We start from the raw sequence: 23477 nt of genomic DNA on the forward strand, positions 1-23477 counted from the left end.
GTGCAGAAAAAGGTTTTGACCTACTGATGATCACAGTGTTCAGCAAACTTCTAATAGAAAAGAACTTCCTAAAGTTAATTATTGAAAAACTTTATTAAAAACCTACAGCTAGTATAATATTTAATGATAAGAGAAAGATATTGAGAAGGCTGTGGTATTGTTTACAACACAAAGTATAATTTCTCAGCATTTTTATTCGGCATCATACTTGAAATTCTACCTAGTGGAATAACATATACATGAATAAACAAATAGCACAGAGATGGAAAATAAAGGTAAAAAAAGTTTTTGTTCCCAAATTGCATGATGGTTTATGGAGAAAGTCCCAAGGAATATTACCAAAAAAAGAAGAGTACTTAGGCACTAATCTGACAAAATATATACGGGTTCTATATCTATAAAACTGCAAAATACAAATGCAAGAAATCAAAGAAGAGTTGAATAAACGAGCTATTTCCTGTTCATGGATTGAAAGACTCAATACTGTTGCCAATTCTTCCCCTATCTGATTTTTACATTTAATCAAAATCCCAGAAAACTATTTAGCAGATGTTGACAAGTTGATTCAAAAGTTTATATAGAAAGGCAATTCCTAGGCTAGTCAAACAATATGACACCAAAGTTCAAAGGCTTACACTACTTGTTTTTAAATCTTACTATAAAAACCACAGTGATCAAAACAGTGTGATAGTGGAGAAAGAACAGACACACAGATCAATGAAACACAATAGAGATCCCAAATTGACAAACTCAAATACAGTATACTGACTTTGGACAAATGTAGAAGTCATTTCAATAGTGAAAGATTAGTATTTCCTACAAATGATGCTGGAACAATTGGGCATTCACATGCCAGACGTAGATGCAGACCTCACACTTTTCAAAAATATGACTCAAAATGTATCAAAGACCATAAAATACCAGACTATAAAATTTCTAGAAGAAAACAGGACAATCTATATGATCTTGTGTTTGATTCTGAAGTTTTAGGTAAAATATGAATAGCCTAATCAATGAAAGAAAAAAATTGACTGAAATGAAATTTGAAGTTATAGATAAAATATAAATAGCCCAATCAATGAAAGAAAATGACTGAAATGAAATTTGAAGTTATAGATAAAATATGAATAGCCCAATCAATGAAAGAAAAAAGGAGTGAAATGAAATTTTCTGCTGTGTAAAATTCACTTGTAGAAAGCTTAATAATCTCTCCTCAAAAATATAAGGTCCTAATCTCTCAAACCTGTAAATATTACTTTATATTTGGAAAGGTGGGTCTTTGCAAATGTGATTAAACAAAGGATATTGAAAAGGTAGACATTAAATGAAATAACCTCTATAAAAAAAGATGTAGAAATAAATTTTACACAGACAAAAATGATCACAATATAACCACAAATGCAGAGATTGTAGTGATGTGGCTACAAGCCAAGGAATTCCAATAGCCTCTCAAAGTTGGAAGGGGACAGGAACAGGTGCTTGCCTTGAGCATCTGGAGATTGTGCTGCCCAGCCAACACCTTGCTTTCAGCCCAGTGAAACTGATTTTGGAATCTGGCCTTCAGAAATGTGTGAGATTATATCTCTACAATTTTAGGCTTTTGTGGTAATTTGTTACAGCAGCCATAGAAAATGAATACAACACTGTTATGAGAATGAAGAAACAAGAAGACTGGGAAAAATATTTGAAAAGTGTGCATCTAATGATGAACTTCTATCTGGAATACACAAACCTCTTATAACTCAATAATAATAATACAAACCATCCAATTTAAAAATGGGCAAAAGATTTGACCAGTCAGCTTAAATATATATATACACATGTTTTTATATATATATTTGTGATATATATTTATATATGTGATACATATTTACATATAAATTTGTGATATATATCACATAAGTATTTGAAAAGATGCTCAATATCATATACTGTACTGTTAATAAAATGCTAACAAGGGCCAGGCACGGTTGCTTGTGCCTGTAATCTCAGCACTCTGAGGTGGGCAGATGACCTGAGGTCAGGAGTTTGACACAAACCTGGCCAACATAGCAAAACCTCGTCTCTATTAAAAAAACAAATATTAGCCAGGTGTGTGGCACCAGTAGTCCTACGTACTTGGGAGGCTGAGGCAGGAGAATTGCTTGAACCTGGGAGGCGGAGGTTGCAGTAAGCCAAGATCGTGCCACTGCACTCCAGCCTGGGTGATAGAGTGAGACTCCATCTCAAAAACAAGTAAATAAATAAAATGCAAACAAAATAACAGTGAGAAAATATTACACACTTATTAGAATGACTAAAATAAAATTAAAAAATGATAATACCAATTTTGGTAAGCAAACATGGAGCAACAAGAATTCTCGTTCATTACTGTGGGAGGAAAAGAATGGTATAACCACTTTCGAAGATAGCTTGGTAGTTTCTTACAAAGTAGAACATAGTGTTTACACATGATTTAGCATTGCACTTCCAGGTATTCACTCAACTGATTTGAAAACATATGTATATATACATCTGCATGAGAATGTTTATAGCAGCTTTGTTTATAAACACTCAAAACTGTTATCAACCAAGATGTCCTGAAACTTACAATGGATAAACAACCTATGATACAGCCATATAATGGAATGCTTTTCTGCAATAAAAATGAATCTGCTATCAAGCCACACAAAGATATGGACGAATCTTAAATAAATATTGTTAAGTGAAAGAAGCCAGCCTAAAAAGGCAATGTATTTTATTACTGCCTTTAAATGGAATTCCTCAAAAGGCAAAACTGTAGAGACAGTAAACAAGAGGCTGGAGGGGATTGGAGGAGTGTGGGGGAATTACATAGGTGAAGCAAAGATGATTTATTTTTGGTGGTGAAACTATTATGTGTTACATTGTAATGGTGAATACATTACACTATGCTTTTGTCAAAACCCACAGAACTTTACAGCACAAAGAATCAAACTTCACGGATGCAAATCTTAAAAATATTTTAAAAGCCAGGGCATTTAAGGATAGGATGCTGAACATGACAAAAGAACCTTAACTATATTATTAAAGTATGGAGCAGCTTCACTTAATGGGGTAGGGCAATAAAAATGCTGACCTAAGTAACTTTGGAAGGGAGTGGAGTCTTTCAAAGTAAAGGCAAAAGGAACTAAACATAGCACTGTACTCTGGTTGATAAAGTTAGTTTCCAAAGGGTTATTTGTTAATGATTCTGAAATTATATATATTGTAATTGCACAGTGAAGTAAGTGGAAGAAGTCGGGAGTCAGTTTCCTCACTATATGAGTGGAAGGGTACATGTAATTAGGGAGTGTAGGGTAGAATGACCCATGTGCTAATGGACTAAAATGGCAATATCGGTATCAACTCATATCTTGCTTACTGTCAGTAGGTATATTTACATGTAGAAATATTTGTAGGTATGTGTATATACACAGGTTAGTATACACACATTTTCTTTGCTTTCTCAGCTGAGAGTGCTTTTAAACAAATAGTCAAGATTTATAATTTTGATTCTGAACTTCCTTTTGAAATTCAAAACATTTCTATTGTTTATCAGTGTTATATAGCCCTGACTATTGGCTTTATTCACACCTGAATTAACCAAATAAGAAATCTTAAACAAAAGAGTCTATTCATTCAGTTCATCATTCATTCATTCAAAAAGTATTTACTGTGTGTTCATTCTGAGCCAAGAATGTTTCACCCTGGGAATATAAAATCAATAATATTATTGACCTCATGGATTAATGAGGAGGCCATTCAATAAACCTAATAATGATACATGTACTATATATTTATATCTTCGATACATTAAAATATTTCTAAAACAAGTAAAAGAAAAATGTTCTTACCCTGGAACAAAATTTCTGAGCAAGAAAATGAATTCAGTTCTTGGCTTGGTATTTGATAATTGCCTACATATTTTTTCTTTACCATCCAGCCTGATGGTTGCAGTGTCTTCATTAATCCAATTTTGCACTTCATTCAACAAATTCTTGTTGACTTCTAACATAGGATACTCATTCCCTTATTCAACATTTTTGGAGGATAACTATAAACCTGTCTCTATTTCAAGATTAATTGGACTATTACTTATCCTTAAATAGGTCAGTACAATGGGAGAGAAACACAATTAAAACAAAACAATTTAAATGCACTGTGTGCAAAGCATCATGGAACTACAGGACTTACCACTTAACCTAGGCTGCAGGGCAGAGCAGATTCCTGTTAGATACCTTTTTTGAACTGTCAGACTAAAAGTTTGAGAAGGCACATGGACTCCAGAAGCAGACAGGAAAAATGTAAAAAATGAGAAATATACTGCATAAAGAGCATGAACACTAAGAAAAACACAAGGTGGTGGCCGGGCGCAATGTCTCAGGCCTGTAATCCCAGCACTTTGGAAGGCTGAGGCGGATGGATCACGAGGTCAGGAGATCGAGACCATCCTAGCTAAAACAGTGAAACTCCGATTCTACTAAAAATACAAAAAATTAGCCAGGCATTGTGGTGGGCGCCTGTAGTCCCAGCTACTCGGGAGGCTGAGGCAGGATACTGGTGTGAACCCAGGGGCGGAGCTTGCAGTGAGCCAAGATGGTGCCACTGCACCCCAGGCTGGTGGAGGGAGCGAGACTCTGTCTCAAAAAAAAAAAAAAAAAAAAAAAAAAAAAAGAAAAGAAAAAGAACAGAAAAGAAAAGAAAAAAATAAGGTGAACACACAGGGAATGAAAGAAATTTAGGATGTCTCTTATGTCAGGCAGGAATGACAGGAGATGAATCTGAAGAAAGAGGAAGACTAAGATTGTGGAGAGGCTTATGCTATGTTATAGAACTTGAATTTTATTCTATGGAATGAGGATAACACATAAACTTTAAGATGGAAAATTATATGGGCAGATTAGAAGTGAAAGATGTATTCATCTCCTTGAAAATCTTATAGCCTCAGAAATCAACTTTCTCTTTATAGGAGGTCAATTGTGCTTAGTCTTTGAAGAAACTTAAGAGTTTAGGGACAACGAAACAAATTCTTTACATTGTACCAGTGGCAAGGAGAGATACCAAGGACTCAAAGAAAAATAAACACAGTGAGAGTTCTTATTCTAGTGAATTTATTTTATTTTATTTTTTTGTATAAGAAAGTTGGGACTGTGAATTCTGAGTTCTGAGGCTGATCTTTAGAAATATCTATTTTAAGGACTGGAACATTTGAAGAGCAAGACATCTCTACAACAAGTTGGCATGTGTGGGAGAACGATATTTTGTATACTTTGCACGATCTGAGTAGGATCACTCAAATGGTCACAAGCAAAGATTATCATAATTGAAATTAACCTTTTGTTTTCTTCTTGTTAAGAATGTGCCTTTTGGTTGGCATTATAAAATGCTTAACACATGAAAGCACCGTGTTTTTAAGCTGGTACAGTGATTACAGAAAAACATAACTTTCCTCTTAGTCAACCAAATGAAGCAAATTATAGTGAGGGCTGCAAAGAAGAAAATTACATGTTGTCAACACTTTGGGCAATAGAGTAATAATTTTAATAAAAACTTTACCTCTTAATTTTGTCAATCACTTTCTTTCTATGTGTTATTGTTGGATGACTAACCATCCCAATGGTCTAGACAGGCTCACATTAAACGTTTTCTTCTTTAGCCAAGGTTTTTCTAGAAGCTTTCACAGCATTTCATATTTTTATTCATTTATCAAAAAGTATGATGCAAGTGACTAGTAATAAACTTGAAGTTGTTGAGAAGGGAGATAATTTGAAAAAAAAATCTGACAGTTCTCTTAATCTCAGATTTAAAGTGTCACAGATTCACTTAAAAAGACCAGCACTATTCACAATAGCAAAGACTTGGAACCAACCCAAGTGCCCATCAGTGATAGACTGGATAATGAAAATGTGGCACATACACACCATGGAATACTATACAGCCATAAAAAGGATAAGTTCATGTCCTTTACAGGGACATAAATGAACCTGGGAACCATCATTCTCAGCAAACTAACACAGGAACAGAAAACCAAACATTGCATGTTCTCACTTATAAGTGGGAATTGAACAATGAGAACACATGGACATAGGGAGGGGAACGTCACATTCCAGGGCCTGTTGGGAAGTAGGGGGCTAGGGGAGGGATAGCATTAGGAGAAATACCTAATATAGATGACAGGTTGATGGGTGCAGCAAACCGCCATGGGACATGTATACCTATGTAACAAACCTGCACGTTCTGCACATGTATCCCAGAACTTAAAGTATAATAAAAAAAAGAAAAGAAATGTATTAAAATAATAATGACAACAAGAAAAAAAAGAAGATTATTTAACGTATAATGCCACCAGCCTCATCTCTGTTGATCTCAAGAGGGTAAGTAACATTTATATTTTTTAACACAGACATTTCTGATGCACCCCAAAGTTTGAGAATCAGAGTTAGAAAATAATATAACCTTCATAGATCAGTTTAGAAAACTGACTTAAAATTTCATAGCAAGAACAAGAGTGACTCTTTGCAGTATGCTTAAACATAGAAGTTTTGAAATGCTGTTAAATTCTGTTAAAATATACATGTCATTACAATATCTGAGTTGAAGATAAGATTTATTTGAATGACTGAGTACAATAATATTTCATAAAAAGTACTATCTATGCATTTAGCAAGTTACTTAATCTACTTATATCTTGGTTTCATCTTCTATAAAATGATCAATAATAGCATTTCTATCATAGAGTTTTAAGGATTAAATGAGATAATATGTAAGATGTTTGGCATTGGGCGTGGTACAGAGTCAGCTCTCACGGAATGTTGCATATTGATTTTACCATTACTATTTTTGTGTGTATATGATGATGATAGTTCTTATTTAAGTTACAAAATAGAACATAAGTAAAAAGTTGTAATTCTCACTCATAAAATTTGTTTTAATTAGTTTCTAAAACTCTTACATCAGAATAGAAAAACCAGAAGCTTATGTAGAGTGAAAGGATTCAGGCTTTTTGTAAATAGCTAATCTTAGTATAAACTGGCCAACTTTGCAAAGAAAAGCAACATAGTGAGAGACAGAGGGAAAGAGTACAAATGAAATTAGTTTGCTTTCAGGACTGCTCCTTTTATCTATTGCTGCATAACAAATCACTCTAAATTTAGTTGCATTAAAATAACATTTTAAAAAATATTATCTCTCGTAGTTCCTGCATTTACTGGGCTCAGCCAAATTTCTCTGTTAGGATTTATCGTGTGATTGAAGTCAGTGACTGGAACTGGAGGCATATCAAAGGCTTTTTAAAAAATATTTTTTAATGCTCAACATCACCAATTATCAGCATGCAAATTAAAATCACATTGAGATGTCATCATACAGCAGTCAGAATGGCTTTTATTAAAAAAGTTAAAAAAATTGGGAGACCAAGGCAGGAGACTTACATGAGGCCAGGAGTTCAAGACCAGCCTGATCAACAGAATGAGAGTCTGCTTCTATGACAAGTAAAAAACAACAAAACAAAACAAAAAACTAGTCAGGCTTGGTGGCATGTGCCTGTAGTCCCAGCTACTTAGGAGTCTGGTGCAGGAGGAGGAAGGATCACTTGAGCTCAGAAGTTCCAGGCTGCAGTGAGCTATGATCACACTACAGTACTCCAGCCTGGGCACAGAGCAAGACCTCATATCTAAAATAAGTAAATAAAAATGAAAAACAACAGATGTTGGCTTGGCTATGGAGACAAGGGAATACTTATGCACTATTGGTGGGAATGCGAATTAGTTATATCAACCTCTGTGGAAAACAGTATGGAGATATTTCAAAGAACCAAAAATAGAACTACCAATTGACACAGCAATCCCACCACTGGGTATCTACTCAAGGGAAAATAAATTGTTATATAAAAAACAATACCTGCCCTTGAATGATTATCCCAGCACTATGCACAATAGCAAACACATGGAACCAATCTAAGTGTCAACCAATGATTGATTGGATAAAGGAAATGTACAAATATACCGTGGAATACTAGGCAGTCATAACAATGAATGAAATCGTATTTTTTGCAGCAACATGTATGGCGCTGGAGGCTATTATCCTAAGTGGACTAACTAAGAGGCAGAAATCAATAGAATCTAATACCACATGTCCTCATTTATAAGTGGGAACTAAAAATGGGTACACATGGACTTCGAGATGCAGAAAATAGAAACTGAGGACTCCAGAAGGCAAGAGAGTAGGAGGTAGTGAGGGTTGGAAAATTGCCTGCTGGGTACAATATTCAATATTTGGGTGATGGGAACACTAGAAACCCAATCCCCACAGTGATGCAATATACCTATGTGACAAACAAGCACGCATACCCTCTACATGTAAAATAAATAATAAAATACATTTTTTGTTTTTTCACAAGTTTCATATTTACAAATTATTACAAAACAGTAGTTTTTTATACCTCATGCTTAGTTTTCGCAATTATTAGCAATTTACATTAGTATGATATATGTGTCACAATTAATGAACTAATATTGATATATTGTTATTAACTAAAGTCCATAGTTTATTCAAATCTCTTCAGTTTTACCGTAATTTTGTGTTTTAGGATTTCATCCAGGATAATACATTACATTACATTACATTACATTACATTACATTACATTATATAACGTTACATTACATACTACCTTAGTCTGTTTTCTGCTTCTAGAACAAGATGCTACAGACTGAATAATTTGTAAAGAAAGGAAATTTATCTTTCACTGTTCTGTAGGCTAGGAATTCCAACAGCCTGGCACTAGAACTTTGTGAGGGTCATCCCCTGGAAGAAAGGCAAAAGGCAGAAATAAGCACACTAGACAGAAAAATGTGACTAAACTTATCTTTTTATCAGTAGCTCACTCCCTGATAACTGACTCACTTTTGTGATCATGGCATTAATCCACTAATGAGGGCAGAATGCTTGTGATCTAATCAACTCTTAAAATCACCATCTCTTAGTACTGTTACAAAGGCAATTAAATTTTGACACAAGTTTGGTGGGGACATTCAAACCATAGCACATACATAGTCATTTCTCCCTAAACTCCTTAAACAGTCTTCAGACTCCCTTTGCTTTTGATGACTTTGAGAGTTTTTAGGATGAACAGTCAGGTTGCTCATATAATGTTCCTCAGTTAGGATATGCCTGTTGTATTCCTCATGATTTGACTGGAGTATGTTTTTTTGAGGGGGGGAAAGACCATGGAAGTAAGGGGACATTCTCATCATAAAATGTCAAGGAAACAGTCTGTCAATATGGATTCCCACTGTTGATTAGCTATATTTATTTTCTATTACTGATATAACAAGTTATCACAAATTTAGCAGTTTAAACAACAACAAAATCTTACATTTCTAGAGGTTACAAGTCCAACATGAATCTCACTAAAATCAAAACGTCAGCACAGCTGTCCTCTCTTTCACAGGTTCTAGAATATTCTCAGGTTCTATCCCAAACTGAGGTTTAAGGGGAGTCGGTGGGCTGGAAGCTGGAAAAACACTTGAAGAATCATAGGCAGTTTCAACATGGCTTTATTGTCTCTCTGGGCATGAACTATATGTACAGTGTCAGCAGGGTAATTATATCCTTTGCAGACAATAGTGACTCTGAGCCAAGCACTAGCTCACATGAGTGAACACCTAATGGGCCTCACATGGCGTGGCTGCATAACGTGCAGAGTTGTGCACCTGCGCTCCAAATCCGCTGAGTCCTGCTGTGCAGGAAGGCTGCTTTGGCCTACTCCTAACTAAAGCACAGCCATTTCTCTTACAAATAGCATCCATTTTTTTTTCTTTTCCAGCTTCAGGATGCTGTCCTCTTCCCTTGACTCCTGGTATCTTTCACCCATCATCAAGGTCAGCAGTGTTGCATCTCTCTCTGTCTTTTCCATTGTCACATCTCCTGACTTTCCTCTTGTGTTTTTTTCTTTCATTTTTAAGGATCTTTGTGATTTCACTGGTCCCACCTGAGTAATGTAAGATACTATGCCTATATGAAGGTCAATCAATTAACAATCTCAGTTCTTTCTGCCACCTTAATTCTCTCTTGCCCTGTAACAAACATATTCACATGTTCCAAGGACTAGGACATGCACGTTGTTGAGCCAGTATTATGCCCACTGTCATAATCTTGATTACCTGGATTGAGGTAATATTTTTCAGGTTTCTCTTCTGTAAATGTACTTTTTGTTTCCTCCCTTTCTCTACTGTACTCTCTACAAGAAAGTCACTATGAACTGTCCACGGTTAAGGAGTGGGAAAAATTTATTCTACTTCCTTAAGAGCAGAATAACTACATAAATTATTTGGAAGTATTTGTCTATTTTCCCCCATTTATTTCTAATTGAATCATTTTTATAATTATAGACACATGAATATTTATTTTGTGCACTGGGTTATGATCCAGTACAACTTAGTTTACTTTGTATTTCAAGTTTTTTACCTTAGTTCTTGGGAGCTCATTCAGGTGACTTCTATATCCCTTTAACATGCCCTCATAATATATAGTTTCTTTTTATTTTTTTGAGCATGTTCTCCCTTTCTAGAATTACAAAATGCTCCAGCATCTGCATGTATATTTTGCTCTAGTCCAAGAATCAGTCATTTCTCTAATACGCCCTTACTTCTTTTACTGAAGTCCAAAGTCTGGGTGGTAGGTATATTTGTTACTATTAGGGTATCATTGCTTTTAGAACCTTTCAGCTGACAAAGCAAAGAGACATGTGTGTATTAAACTATGCATAAAAACATATCTATAAATATTTTATATTTAACCACTTGTATCCATATTAAGCTAATGATGAGTTAATAATAATGCCTCCAACTCTAATCAAGTATTACATGGGTCATGCTACCGTTTTTCCCTTGTGTATTTACAATCTCCTGCTCCAGTAATTAGAAATATGACTCTGTATTAGTTCATTTTCACACTGCTATAAAGAAATACTGAAGACTGGGCAATTTATGAAGAAAAGAGTTTTAATTGACTCACAGTTCCACATGGCTGGGAAGCCTCAGGAAACTTATAATTACGGCAGAAGGCAAAGGGGAAGCAGGCACAATTTTCTCATGGTGGCAGGAGAGACAGAGATAGGGAGGAAGTGCCAGTTTTAAACCATTGGATCACATGAGAACTCACTCACTATCACAGAAATCCACCCCCACGATCCAATCACCTCTCACCAGGTCTCTCCCATGACGCATGGGGATGACAATTCAACATGAGATTTGGGTGGGGACATAAATCCAAAACATATCAAATTCCTACCATCTTCTTTCACTTTATTGTTCAATTTCTCTGTGCATATATGATGGTTTTAGAATTGTTAATGCCTATGCCATGGAAAATAATGTTATCAACCAGAGTGTAATTTTTTCTCTTTTTTTTTTTGGGGGGGGGGGACAGAGTCTTGCTCTGTTACCCAGGCTGGAGTGCAGTGGCATGATCTTGGGTCACTGCAACCTCTGCCTCCTGGGTTCAAACAATTCTGCCTTGGCCTCCTAAGTAGCTGGGATTACAGGCAAGTGTCATCATGCCTGACTAATTTTTGTATTTCACCATGTTGTCTAGACTGGTCTTGAACTTCTGACCTCAAGTGATACTCCTACCTTTGACTTCCAAAGTGCTGGGATTACAGGCATGAGGCACCACACACAGTCCAGAGTGCAATTTTTATGTATACTTTATTTTGCCTTCAGTCTAATACTCTCCATTTATATCTAAAGTTATTTATATCAGTGCTTTATCTGCCACTCTATTTGGTGAGGTTGTTTTATGTATTTGTAGTATAGTCATGTTCTTTTATTACATTTAGTATTTTATCCTGAATTCCCTCAACCCCTAAATGATTTTTTAAGCATTGGCATACATAAAAGTTAACACTTTGTACAGTAAAGTTCTGTAAGTTTTAACAGATGCTTAATTTCTGTACTCACTATTAGATTGTCATACAGAACACTTTCACCACCCTAAAAATACCTTTGTGATTCACCTATTCTAACCACTGCCCCCTGAATGCCTGGCAACCAATAATAGGTTTACTCTCCCAAGTTTTGTCATTCCATAATGACATAATAAACTGGAATCATACAGTATGCAGTGTTTTCAGACTGGTTTATTTCCCTAACAATATGCCTTTAAAGTTAATCTATGTCTTTATTTGACTTTATAGTGCATTTCTTTTTATTGGTGAATAATATACCATTGCACAGATAACCAGAGTTGGTTTATCTATTCACCTATTATTGTGGGACAGCTTGGTTTCATCCGGTTGTTGACTCTTATGAATAAAGTTACTATAAACATTAATGGAAGGTGTTTGTGTGAACATACATTTCAAATCAATCAGGTAAATATATAAGAGCACACCTGTGGAACTGTACAGTAAGACTATGTTTAGTTTTATAAGAAACTTTCAAGCCATTTTCTATAGTCATACCATTTTTTTATCTCTACCAGCAATAAATGAGAGTTCTTATAGTTCTGAATCCTCACAAATATTTATATTGTCAGTGTTTTTAGATTTTAGCCATTCTGATAGATATGTATTATTATCTCAATGTTGTCTTAGTTTTCAATTTTCTGATGGCAAAAGATATTGAGCCTGTGGGGAAGGAAGAAGTGTAGTATTTCTATAAGTAAAGAGAACATTAAAGTCTGGGACAACAGTCTAGGAGAGGGAATGCCAAACTTTTTCAGTAAAGGATCAGATAGATACTTATACTTCTGGCTTTATGGGCCAGATGATCTCTGTCGTAGCTACTTGTCATTGCTTTTGTTGTTCAAAACAGTCATAGACCATACATAAATGAATGAGTTGATTAAACTGTAAAATTCATTTACAAAAATAGGCATTTTGTAAATGAAAACATTTTCATTTACAAAAATTTACAAATTTGGCCCATGGACTTCATTTACAGACTGCTGGTTTAGAACAATAAAGTAAGCAAAGTTGAAGGAGAAGAAATTTACAAATGCTGTTTTTGAAATAACTAGGTAGGACATGTTGGCTAGGATAATGGTTTTGGGCAGAAGAAAATAAAGAGTAAGATTGAAGAGAAATCTGTGAACAGATAGTGTTAAATTCTTGACAAAACTTGAGGGCATAGAATTTATTATGTTAACAAACAACATCCAAATATAATTAATTACATATTTATTATTAAATAATAATATAACAATGTAAAGGGCATGTTAAAAACTGACCATAATATAATTTCTTTAATGCTGTGACTCTGTGCATTTTTGCATGTTCCCTGTGTGTTCCAGAGCTTGCTGACTTTCTCACACTGCCTTACAGTAATCTGTTTATAGGACACGTGGTCCCCTGCATGGAGACTGAGAGCTTCTGGAAGGCAAGTTTTAACTGTTTCTGTATCCCTGATACTGAACACAGCATCTAGTATTTTAAAAAATTAAAATAAAATTAATATATACATATATACAAAAATATATACATATGTAGGTAAAAATGTATATATACATATTACCTATGCTCCTTAAAACGGAGTTATCTTGATAAATCCATCATAAGTAAAAAATATTGTATGTCAAAACACATTTAATACCCTGTCAGTCCATCAAAAGTAAAAAAATCACAAGTTGAACTATTTTAAGTCCAGATGCTTTTTGACATACAATGGGATTACAAAACATCCCAAAAAATCTATCATAAAGTCCAAAAATGGTAAGTCAAACCATGGGGATCATCATATATATGCATGTCTATATATACATGTTTATGCAAATATGTACAGTTTTTTACAGGAGTGTTGCCTACTTACGGTTAAAAACTAGCAATAAAGATATATACATAATCAAAAGTGAAAGGTCTTCATACCACAAAGACAATGTTATTAAGAATTTATATATACTCTGAAACTCTATTTTCTGTTCATCCTAACTTCATGTCCATATAATATTTAAAAATATGCTAATCAAATTTTACACAAAGTATATTTTGTGTGTTTGAGTTCAATATAGCATAGTAAGTATAATTCATGTTATCAAATAGTGAGTGTAATTGTTTTTCTTATGTCTGCATCAAAATTCATTGAACTGATAAGCCCTAATTAACTTAATGATTCTTCTATTATACAGCATTTAGTTTCCTTCCAATTTTTGCAATTATTAATAAAGCTTCAATAAGAGTCTTTAAGGCTACAGCTGTAAATAAATTGAATTAGTATTTTAAAATACATTTCAAAGAATAAGATTAGTGAATCCAAATATATATATACCAAGTTATATCATCACCAGTTATGCAAATATAACTACCTTATAGTCATATCAACATTGCATATATATGTGTATGTATACACACACGCAAATGTACACAAATATATATTTAAATTGATTAATTTATTTAAGTAAAATTATACCTGATTATTACTTCTTCTTCTTGTGCTTATTTGATTAATAATTTATACTATTTTATAATGAATTGATTTCTTATTTGTGTTTTTTATATCATTATCCCATTTCTTTATTGCTGTCTTAATGTTCATATAAATGTGAATGGACTCTTCATACACTACAGTGTTAACCCTTTTTATATCCATGATTAAGATTTTTACCATTTGACATCCTGTAAGTGATGTTTCTATTATATTCCTTAAAGACTTTTACATTGTATTCTTATTGTATGTTTCTGAATAGTGATTTGGTGTATTCCTGACCTACTTCCTCACTAATTTGATAGTAGGGGACTATAAATTTATTTTCAATTGTTTGAGTTTTTGTTTGTTAGATTGTTGTTTATAGATATATTGTTATATTACTTTAAATATACATAGCAGTCGGGAAAAATACTCTGTGATATTTCTGATTTTATGCATTAATCTAATCTTATGTTTAGACTATTATATGACAAATTTTGACAAACACCATTTGGTCACTAAAGGTAGTGTCTATTAACTATCTTATTATATAGGAGAATGTTGTTAATTTGACTTTTGTCTGATTTTACCACTTTGATCAATCAGAATGATAAGAGAACTAAAATAGTCAAAATCTTTCACTTCAATTGTCTTTTCATATATATTTTTAATTATCCATTTATTCCTCTTTTACGCACATTTAGCATTGTTTGGTATAACTAGATGAAATGTTTCTATGTTTTAATTGGTGCTTATTTTCGACTCATGATATTATTTTAAAATATATAAACCACAAATTTTGGAACATGGAACTTGAACATTCTGAATATATCTACCCCTAGAGAAGACCAGTGTTAACCATTTGGCATACAGTTCTTTATTTCTCTTTCTTTTAAATGTACATAGTAATGTTTGTAGAGCTACATCTTTTTTTTTTACAAATAAAACTGGGTCTATATTCAACATGCTCATTTCTTTTAATTGCAGTAAAATTTATATATGTACAATGTACAAATCTTAAAAGTACAATCCTGTGCATATTGATGAATGTCTATGCAACCGTGTAACCAATATTCCTGTAAAGATTTACAGTCAACTGAGTTTTAACAGAAGTGCCATAATTTCAACAGGTTCACTTGTGGCAAGTAAATCTCTCCCCACATACTCTAATTTATACTAACATAGATAATATTGCCTATACTTAAATTTCATGTAAATAATATTATACAATATGTATACATTTGATCTGATTTCTTTCACTCCAATGTTGTTTTCAAGATGCATGTATAATGTATGTAGCCTGTGTCAGAAACTCATTTTTCCTATTGTTGGAAATGATTACACCATTGATTTAAAATATTTGTCCATTGCTCTGACAAAGGATATGTGAGTTTTTTCTAAGTTTTTTTTTTATTTTTTATTTTTTTTGAGACAGGCTCTCACTCTGTCATCCAGGCTGGAGTATAGTGGTGCTATCTTGGCTCACTGCAACCTCTTCCTCCCGGGTTCAAGCAATTATCCTGCCTCAGCCTCCTAAGTAGCTGGGACTACAGGTGCCTGCTACCATGCCTGGCTAATTTTTGTATTTTTTGTAGAGACAGGGTTTTACCATGTTGGCCAGGCAGGTCTCAAACTCCTGATCTCAAGCAATCCATCCACCTTGGCCTCCCAAAGTGCTGGGATTATAGGCTCTAAGTATGGCTATCAAAATCATTAGGAAAAAAGTAACTGCCAAAGTATTTTTCATAATGATCATAACATGTTACCCTTTCGTCTCCAACATATAAGTATTCTCTTGTTCCACATCCAAGACATTTGGTATTGGCAATTATTTTATTATAATTATAGTAAGATACATATAGCATAATATTTACCATTAGTGACGTTTAGTACATTCACAATGTTGTATAACTATTGGTGCTATCTGGTGCCAGAGTATCTTCATTATTCCAAAGGAAAACCCCATACCCATTAATGAGTAACTTTGTCTCCTTCCCACTCTAGATAACAATCAATTTGTTTTCTGTTTCCGTGTAATTTTGGCAGTTTCTAATTTTAGCTCTTCTAATAATGAAGTGACAGCTTTAAATTTTCCTTTTTTTTTTTTTTTTGGTGAATAATGATGTTAAATATCCTTCCTTATGCATATTGGCCATTCGTATATGTACTTGTATAAACCGTCTGAGTAGTTCAATCAGTTTGGATACAAGTTACAGGGCAGGTCAAATATATCAGGGGTCCTCAAATGCTGGGCCACAGACCAGTCCATGACCTGTTAGCAACTCGGCCACACAGCAGAAGGCGAGCCATGGAGGAGCGAAACTTCATCTGTATTTACAACTGCTCCCTATCATTCGCATTCCTGAGTTCCACCTCCTGTTAGATCAGCAGGAGCATTAGATTCTCATAGGATCATGAACCCTATTGTGAACTGTACATGCAAAGGATCTAGGCTGAATGGTCCTGATGAGAAACTAATGCCTGATGATCTGTCAGTCTCCCATCACCCCCAGATAGTTGCAGGAAGAAAAACTCAGGACTTCTATGGATTCTACATCATGGTGAGTTATATAATTATTTCATTATGTATTACAACATAATAATAATAGAAATAAAGTGCACAATAAATATAATATGTTTGAATCATCCCAAAACCATTCCCCCACTGCCCAGGTCTGTGGAAAAATTATCTTCCACAAAACCGGTCCCTGGTGCCAAAAAGGTTGGGGACCACTGAAATATATGTATTGAGACTACTATCTCTAAGTTTGTAGCTTATACACATTTTTCATTTCTTATGATGAACAAAAATTTTAATTTTGATATAGTCTAATTTTTCCCTTTTTAAGATTATTGCTTTTTGTGTCTTCTCTAAGAAATGTTTGCCCATCCCGAGATCATGAAGATTCTACATTTCCTTCTAGAATTAAGAATTATTTCATATACAAATTTTAAAATCTCACAACATTGTTAAAATATTGATAGTAGCCAAAGTGATCTATAGATTCAATGCAATTCTTATCAAAACATCTATGATATTTTCACAGAAGTAGAAAAAAATTCTAAAATTGGTATGGAATCACAAAAGACCCTGAATAGCCAATGCAAATTTGAGTACAAATAACAAAGCTAGAGGCATCACACGGCCTGGCTTCAAAAAACACTACAAAGCTATATAACCAAAATAGCATAATACTGGCATGAAAATAGACACATAAACCAATGGGACACAATAAAGAACCTAAAAATAAATCCATAGATTTACAGCCAACTGACTTTTAAAAAAGGTGCAAAGAATACACAATAGAGAAAGTACAGTGGCTTCAATAAATGGTGTTGGAAAAACTGGAAATGCACCTGAAGAAGAATGAGATTAAACCTTTATATGAGATTAAACACCATATATAAAAATCAACTCAAAAAGAATGTCTTGCATTTAAGAGCCAAAGCTGTAAGGCTATTAGAATAAAACATAGCTGAAAAGCTCCATGACATGTGTCTGGGCAATGATTTTTTGGATAAGACCCTGAAAGCACAGGCAACAAAAGCAAAAATAGACAAATGGGATGAACTAAAAAGATTCTGCACAGCAAAGGAAACAATCAACCGAGTGAAAAGACAGCCTATACAATGTGAGAAAATATAAGCCACACATATGATAAGTAGTTAATATTCAAAATATAGAAAAAACTCAATTCAATAGCAAGAAAACAAATAACCTGATTTTAAAATGGGCAAAGGTCCTGAACAGACATTTTTCAAAAGAGGATACACAAATGTCCAACAGGTATTTGGAAAAAATGCTCGTCATCAGGAAAATAGAAATTAAATTCATAGTGAAATATCACCTTTCTCCAGGTAGAACAGCTATTATCTAAAAGACAAAAGATAAAAAATGTTGGAGAGGACACAGAGAAATGGGAATTCATGCACACTGTTGGTGAGAATATAAATTAACACAGTCATTATGGAAAACAATAGACAAGTTCCTCAATAAACCAAAATTAGAACTAACATATAATCCAGCAATCCCAAATGGGTATTTATTCAAAGGAAATAAAATAATCATGTTGTAGATATAACTGCACTCCTATGTTTATTGCATCATTATTCACTATAGCCAACATATGGAATCAACCTAAAATGTCCATCAACAGATTAATGAAGAAAATATGGTATACATACACAATGGAATACTATTTAGCAAAGAAAAAGAAGAAAATTTTCTCATTTGGGGCAACATTGATGAACCTGGAGGACATTATGTTAAGTGAAATAAGCCAGACACAGAAAAACAAATATTGTATGATTGCACATGTACGTTCATTCTAAAAAAGTAGAACTCATAGAAGTAGAGAGTAGAATGGTGACTAACAGGGACTTGGATGTTGGTGGGAGAGGAAGTTTGGAAGATGTTAGTCAAAAGTTACAAAGTTTCAGGAAGATAGAAGGAGTAAGTTCAAGAGATCTATTGTACAGCATGGTGACTATAGTTAAGAACAATGTGTTATATTTTGTATTCTAATTTTTTAAATTATGTATTGTACTCTGGAAAAATTTTAAGATAGGCCTTATGTTCTCACCACAAAAATTATAACTATGTGAGGTAATGTATATTTTAATTAGCTTGATTTCGCCATTCCACAATGTATACTTTTTTCAAAATATAATGTTGTTCACAGAAAATATACAATCTGTCAGTTTCAAAATAAAATGAAACTTACAATAGTGTAGTTCCAATTACTCCATTCTCTTCATTGTGTTGTTGTTATATGATTTACCTCTACAAGGTTACAAACTTTACAATAATACACTTTTTATTTTTTGGTCAATTGACTTTTGAAGAAATCAAGAGAAGAAAAAAAATATTCCTTCATATTTACCCACATATTGGTGGTCTTTATTCTTTCTGCAGATCTGAAATTCTATCTGGTATCAGTAACTTTCAGTCTAAAATATTTTCTTTAGCATATTTTGAAGTGTATGTTCATTAGTAACTAATTCTCTCATCTTTTGTTTATCTGGAAATTTTAATTTTCATCCTCATCTTTGAGAGATATTTACAGTACATATGACATTTTGGGGTTTTGACTGTTTTGTTAGTATTTTATTTAATACTTTAAAGATATCATTACATAGTGGTATCACATAGACAATATCACCCCACTGTCTTCTAGCCTCCATTTTTTCCCACCAATCAAAAGTCTGCTGTCATGACATTCATATTTTTCTATTATCTTTTCCTTTATATTTCATTTTCAAAAATTGACTAAGATAAAGTATGTAGGGTTTTCTTTGTACTTATCCTTCTTAGAGTTCACCAAGCTTATTTATCTACAAGTTGAAATTTGCCCTGAATTTAGAGAAATTTCAGATATTATTTCTTCAAATATATTTTTCTTTCCCATTCTCTCTCTGTTTTCTTCTTTGGACTCCAGCATGCAATGATAAACTGGTTGACATTGCCTTATGGTTACTTAGGCTGTATTCCTTTGTTTTTCAACCTTTCTTTCCTTGGATCTTGTCATGGAATTATTTTTGTCTGTCTTTGAATTCTGACCTTTTATTTTTTAGTCTCAAGTTTGTTGTTATATTCATTTAGAACATTTTTAAATTGTCAGATATAACTTTTAGTATTAAAATTTTCATTTGGTTCTTGTTTATGTTTCCTATTTATTTAGATTTTCTATGTATTCATTCTTTATATGTTTTATGTAACTCACCGAACATATTACTACTAGTTATACTGAAGTCTTTGCTAATTCCAACATCTAGGTCATCCTGAAGGTCTGTTTTTGTTAACTGCTGCCTTCATTTCTGGCCACATACTCTTGTTTCTTTACATTTCTAATAATAATTGTTTTAAATTATATTCTGGACATTGTGGTTGAAAGTGTTGTAGAGAATCTGAATGTTGTCTTCCTTAAAGAATATTACATTTTGTTTATTTGGGCAAATCAATTACTGTAACACTACTTTATCAGTTACACAAATTGATAAGCCACAGATTTGTCTATGAGACTCTTAGTAAACAGAGGAAAGAAGAAAAGTGAACACAGTATCAATAATGCTAAAAGAAAATCCATATATTTAGGAGAGATAATTATTTTTGACTTGCTAGAATGGTGTGTGTGTGTTGTTTTATTTTTCCTTCTTTGTGCATATTCTCCACCAAGTACATAAAGGGACTTCTATCAGAGTTCTGTGCCCATCTCTCTGTCCAGCTGTCTCCTCTTTGGTACCCTATCCAGTACATTCCAGCCACCTCAGCAGCATTTCCAACATCTGCCTCTTCAACTTGCCAAGACTTCTATGCTCTCCTTGGTTTCTATATCCTTGTAGCACCATCTAGAAAGAGACCACAGGTAGAAAGAAGGGGTAAATGTGCAGTTCTCTTGAGAATCAGTTTTTCACTTCTGATGCTTAATGCCTGTCGAGTATTTTATCCAGATTTGGAGTTGGTTGTAGAAGAAGGGGAAGTCTAGTACTAATGGGTGAGAGAAGTCTTGACTGGGGAACTTTGATCAGTTTACAATCACATTGTGTTGCAAAATGATGATCATTTACATTCATAACAATATTGCTGTCTCTATCCTTCAATATTTTTGGTCCAGAGTAACATATTTACCTCGTTTTTTAGCCTTGTATATGTTTTCATATTTTTCTATGAAGCATATTGTTTGTTAAAAATCAATTTAGAAAGCACTTGAAGGGCTGTTAATTATATTCTGTTGCAATAAAATGGTAAAAAATATTGAATATGAGTGGGAAGTTACAAAATTAGGATAACTTTGGAAATAGTGTTAAAGGGACTGTTATAACAAAAACCTAGTGAAGACAATATAGTGTGTAGGTTACTTCAAGGTCTAAATAAGATAATGACATGGAAATAGAAAAAATTAGATGGTGAGAGACAGGGAGGTTCTGATGACTCAGTGCATGGTATTTCAAAAATCTCTTTTTTATATATGTTACAGAATTGTGAACACTGACATACAATAAAATAGATTACTAAATCAAAGTTTCAAAAAATATAATTAAAGTCAAAATGCTCAAATCCTAGACCACATGTTCAAGGACCACAGATTTGCCTATGACATTCCTAGTAAACAAAGAAAAGAAGAAAAGTGATCATGGTATCCATAATGCTAAAAGAAAATCTACATATTTAAGAGAGCATCATTAATTTATTAGTTAGATAGTTTATTTTTTCCCACCACTTAAGAGAAATTTCTCTGGTGTGTTCTACCAAAAGTAACATATTTCAGGATATTCTGTGGCAGCACCTTTATTTTAACCACAATGATACAGTTTGTTCAAGTCACAGAATTACATATTTTGATGTGTGGGAGTAATGTTCTTTCCTTCACCTTGCTCATCCATTTCAAACGAAGTATATTCACAAATACCGTGTTTTATTATAAAAAGATTGGGTGGTATAGTGTTCTTGATCTGCAGTCCTTTTCCTTGATATTACTTATCAGTGTTCTTTAACTATTTTTGCATTTTTAATCATAGTAATTCTTTCTTCTACGTGTAATTCTGCATAACATGCAGGTATATAACTGAATGAATGAATTAAATAGGAGAAAGAAAAATATACTAGTTCTAGATGATAGCTTTCTATGTTGGAAACAAAAACCTATTTGTTGCAATAACATCCACCTACCAGTGTGCCAATTAGCCAAGTGAGAGATTTAGGAGCAGTAATCTTCTAGAAAATACTGGATCAAGGCTTATAATTGACCTTTTTGATATTTGTTAGAGTTCAGCCTTCTTGCTTTCTATCTTTCTTTAGACTCCAAATGTTGGATCTATGCTAATCTCAACAGGAACTTTTCAGCCCTAGCCTTTCCAGATATAAGAGGTATTTGCATAGTGTGAACTTTATACTGATTCTTAGGATTCCTCAGATAAATGTCATTGATGTATTTAAAAATGAATAAAATTCATCTCATAAAACTGACATGGAAAATTAAAGAAAAAATGTGATTTTCCTTAATTCTAAACTTAAAAGTCACTGTCTTATAACAAGAAAAAATTTAAAACTTTCTATTTCTATATATCTTTGCTCATGATCCTTAAATAAATAATCCTTCACTGGAAAAGAGTAAGAATATTGATTTTGATTATTTTATTTGTCCATGTACTTCCTTCTTTATTTTACCATCTATCACACATGAGTATGAGTTAGTGTTATTATGACAACTCAAATTAGAAACAGCAAAAAGAGATCAGGTAAAAAAGGGGATGAAGGATTTTAGTTTTGGTTGAATTAAATAAATATGATTGCTGAGCCATTTATCTGACTCATTGGTAGGAAGAATTATATGAAAACATTTCCTAAAATATAAATAATTTTGACTGTATGATCAATAATCCTACTTTGTCAAGGATTTTTTTTTAATATACTACTGGATATTTTATTTGTCACTGGATATCTCTAAATGAGATTATTTTAGAAATTTTAATTTCTTGACTCTTTGATAGATATTTGTATTAGCAATATACATAATATTAACTAGGCAACTGTTTTTTCCTATTTCCTGGAAGATTATATAAACTTTTTTATTTAAAACCATTTAAAAAGCTATTAATCAAACGATCTGGGTATGTAGCTTGTTTTGGTTATAATTCTTTACAAATCATTTACATACTTAATTATTATTGACTCATTTTGTTTTGTTTCTTCTGTCAATTATGGTCATTTATTTCTTCCTAGAAAATTACTAATTTAATATGCATGTTTTCTTGTATCATAATAGAATGGTGTTCTAAAAACTTGGCTTCTTGAGATACTAGATTTGGAAATTGTTAATAGATATGTCAAGAAAAAGTATTCGTTAGTAAAGTAGATTAAACAGGCATATAAGTCAGCAGTATGCATTCACTATCAATTTTTCTGATTAGCCCTGGAGTCAAAATACATCCCTATTTTTGTTTACCTCTGGTATTTTTCAAACAGACAATGAGACTTTTATCGCCCATACACAAACATAAATATGCTGTAAAGCAGTGTTCTGTGCAATAATGATTTAGAAACACTAGCGAAAGGAAGGGAGGGGAGGGGAGGGGAG

The 23477-nt window shown here is 33.2% G+C and overlaps 1 pseudogene across 1 annotated transcript in view; it reads left to right on the forward strand.

Annotated features, from left to right (window-relative positions):
* Window positions 1-23477, forward strand: part of LOC105540707 — a 114303-nt pseudogene that overhangs the window by 88919 nt on the left and 1907 nt on the right. The window lies entirely within an intron of this gene.

The sequence above is a fragment of the Mandrillus leucophaeus genome, unplaced genomic scaffold, assembly GCF_000951045.1.
Source record: "Mandrillus leucophaeus isolate KB7577 unplaced genomic scaffold, Mleu.le_1.0 Scaffold225, whole genome shotgun sequence".
Lineage (NCBI taxonomy): Eukaryota > Metazoa > Chordata > Mammalia > Primates > Cercopithecidae > Mandrillus > Mandrillus leucophaeus.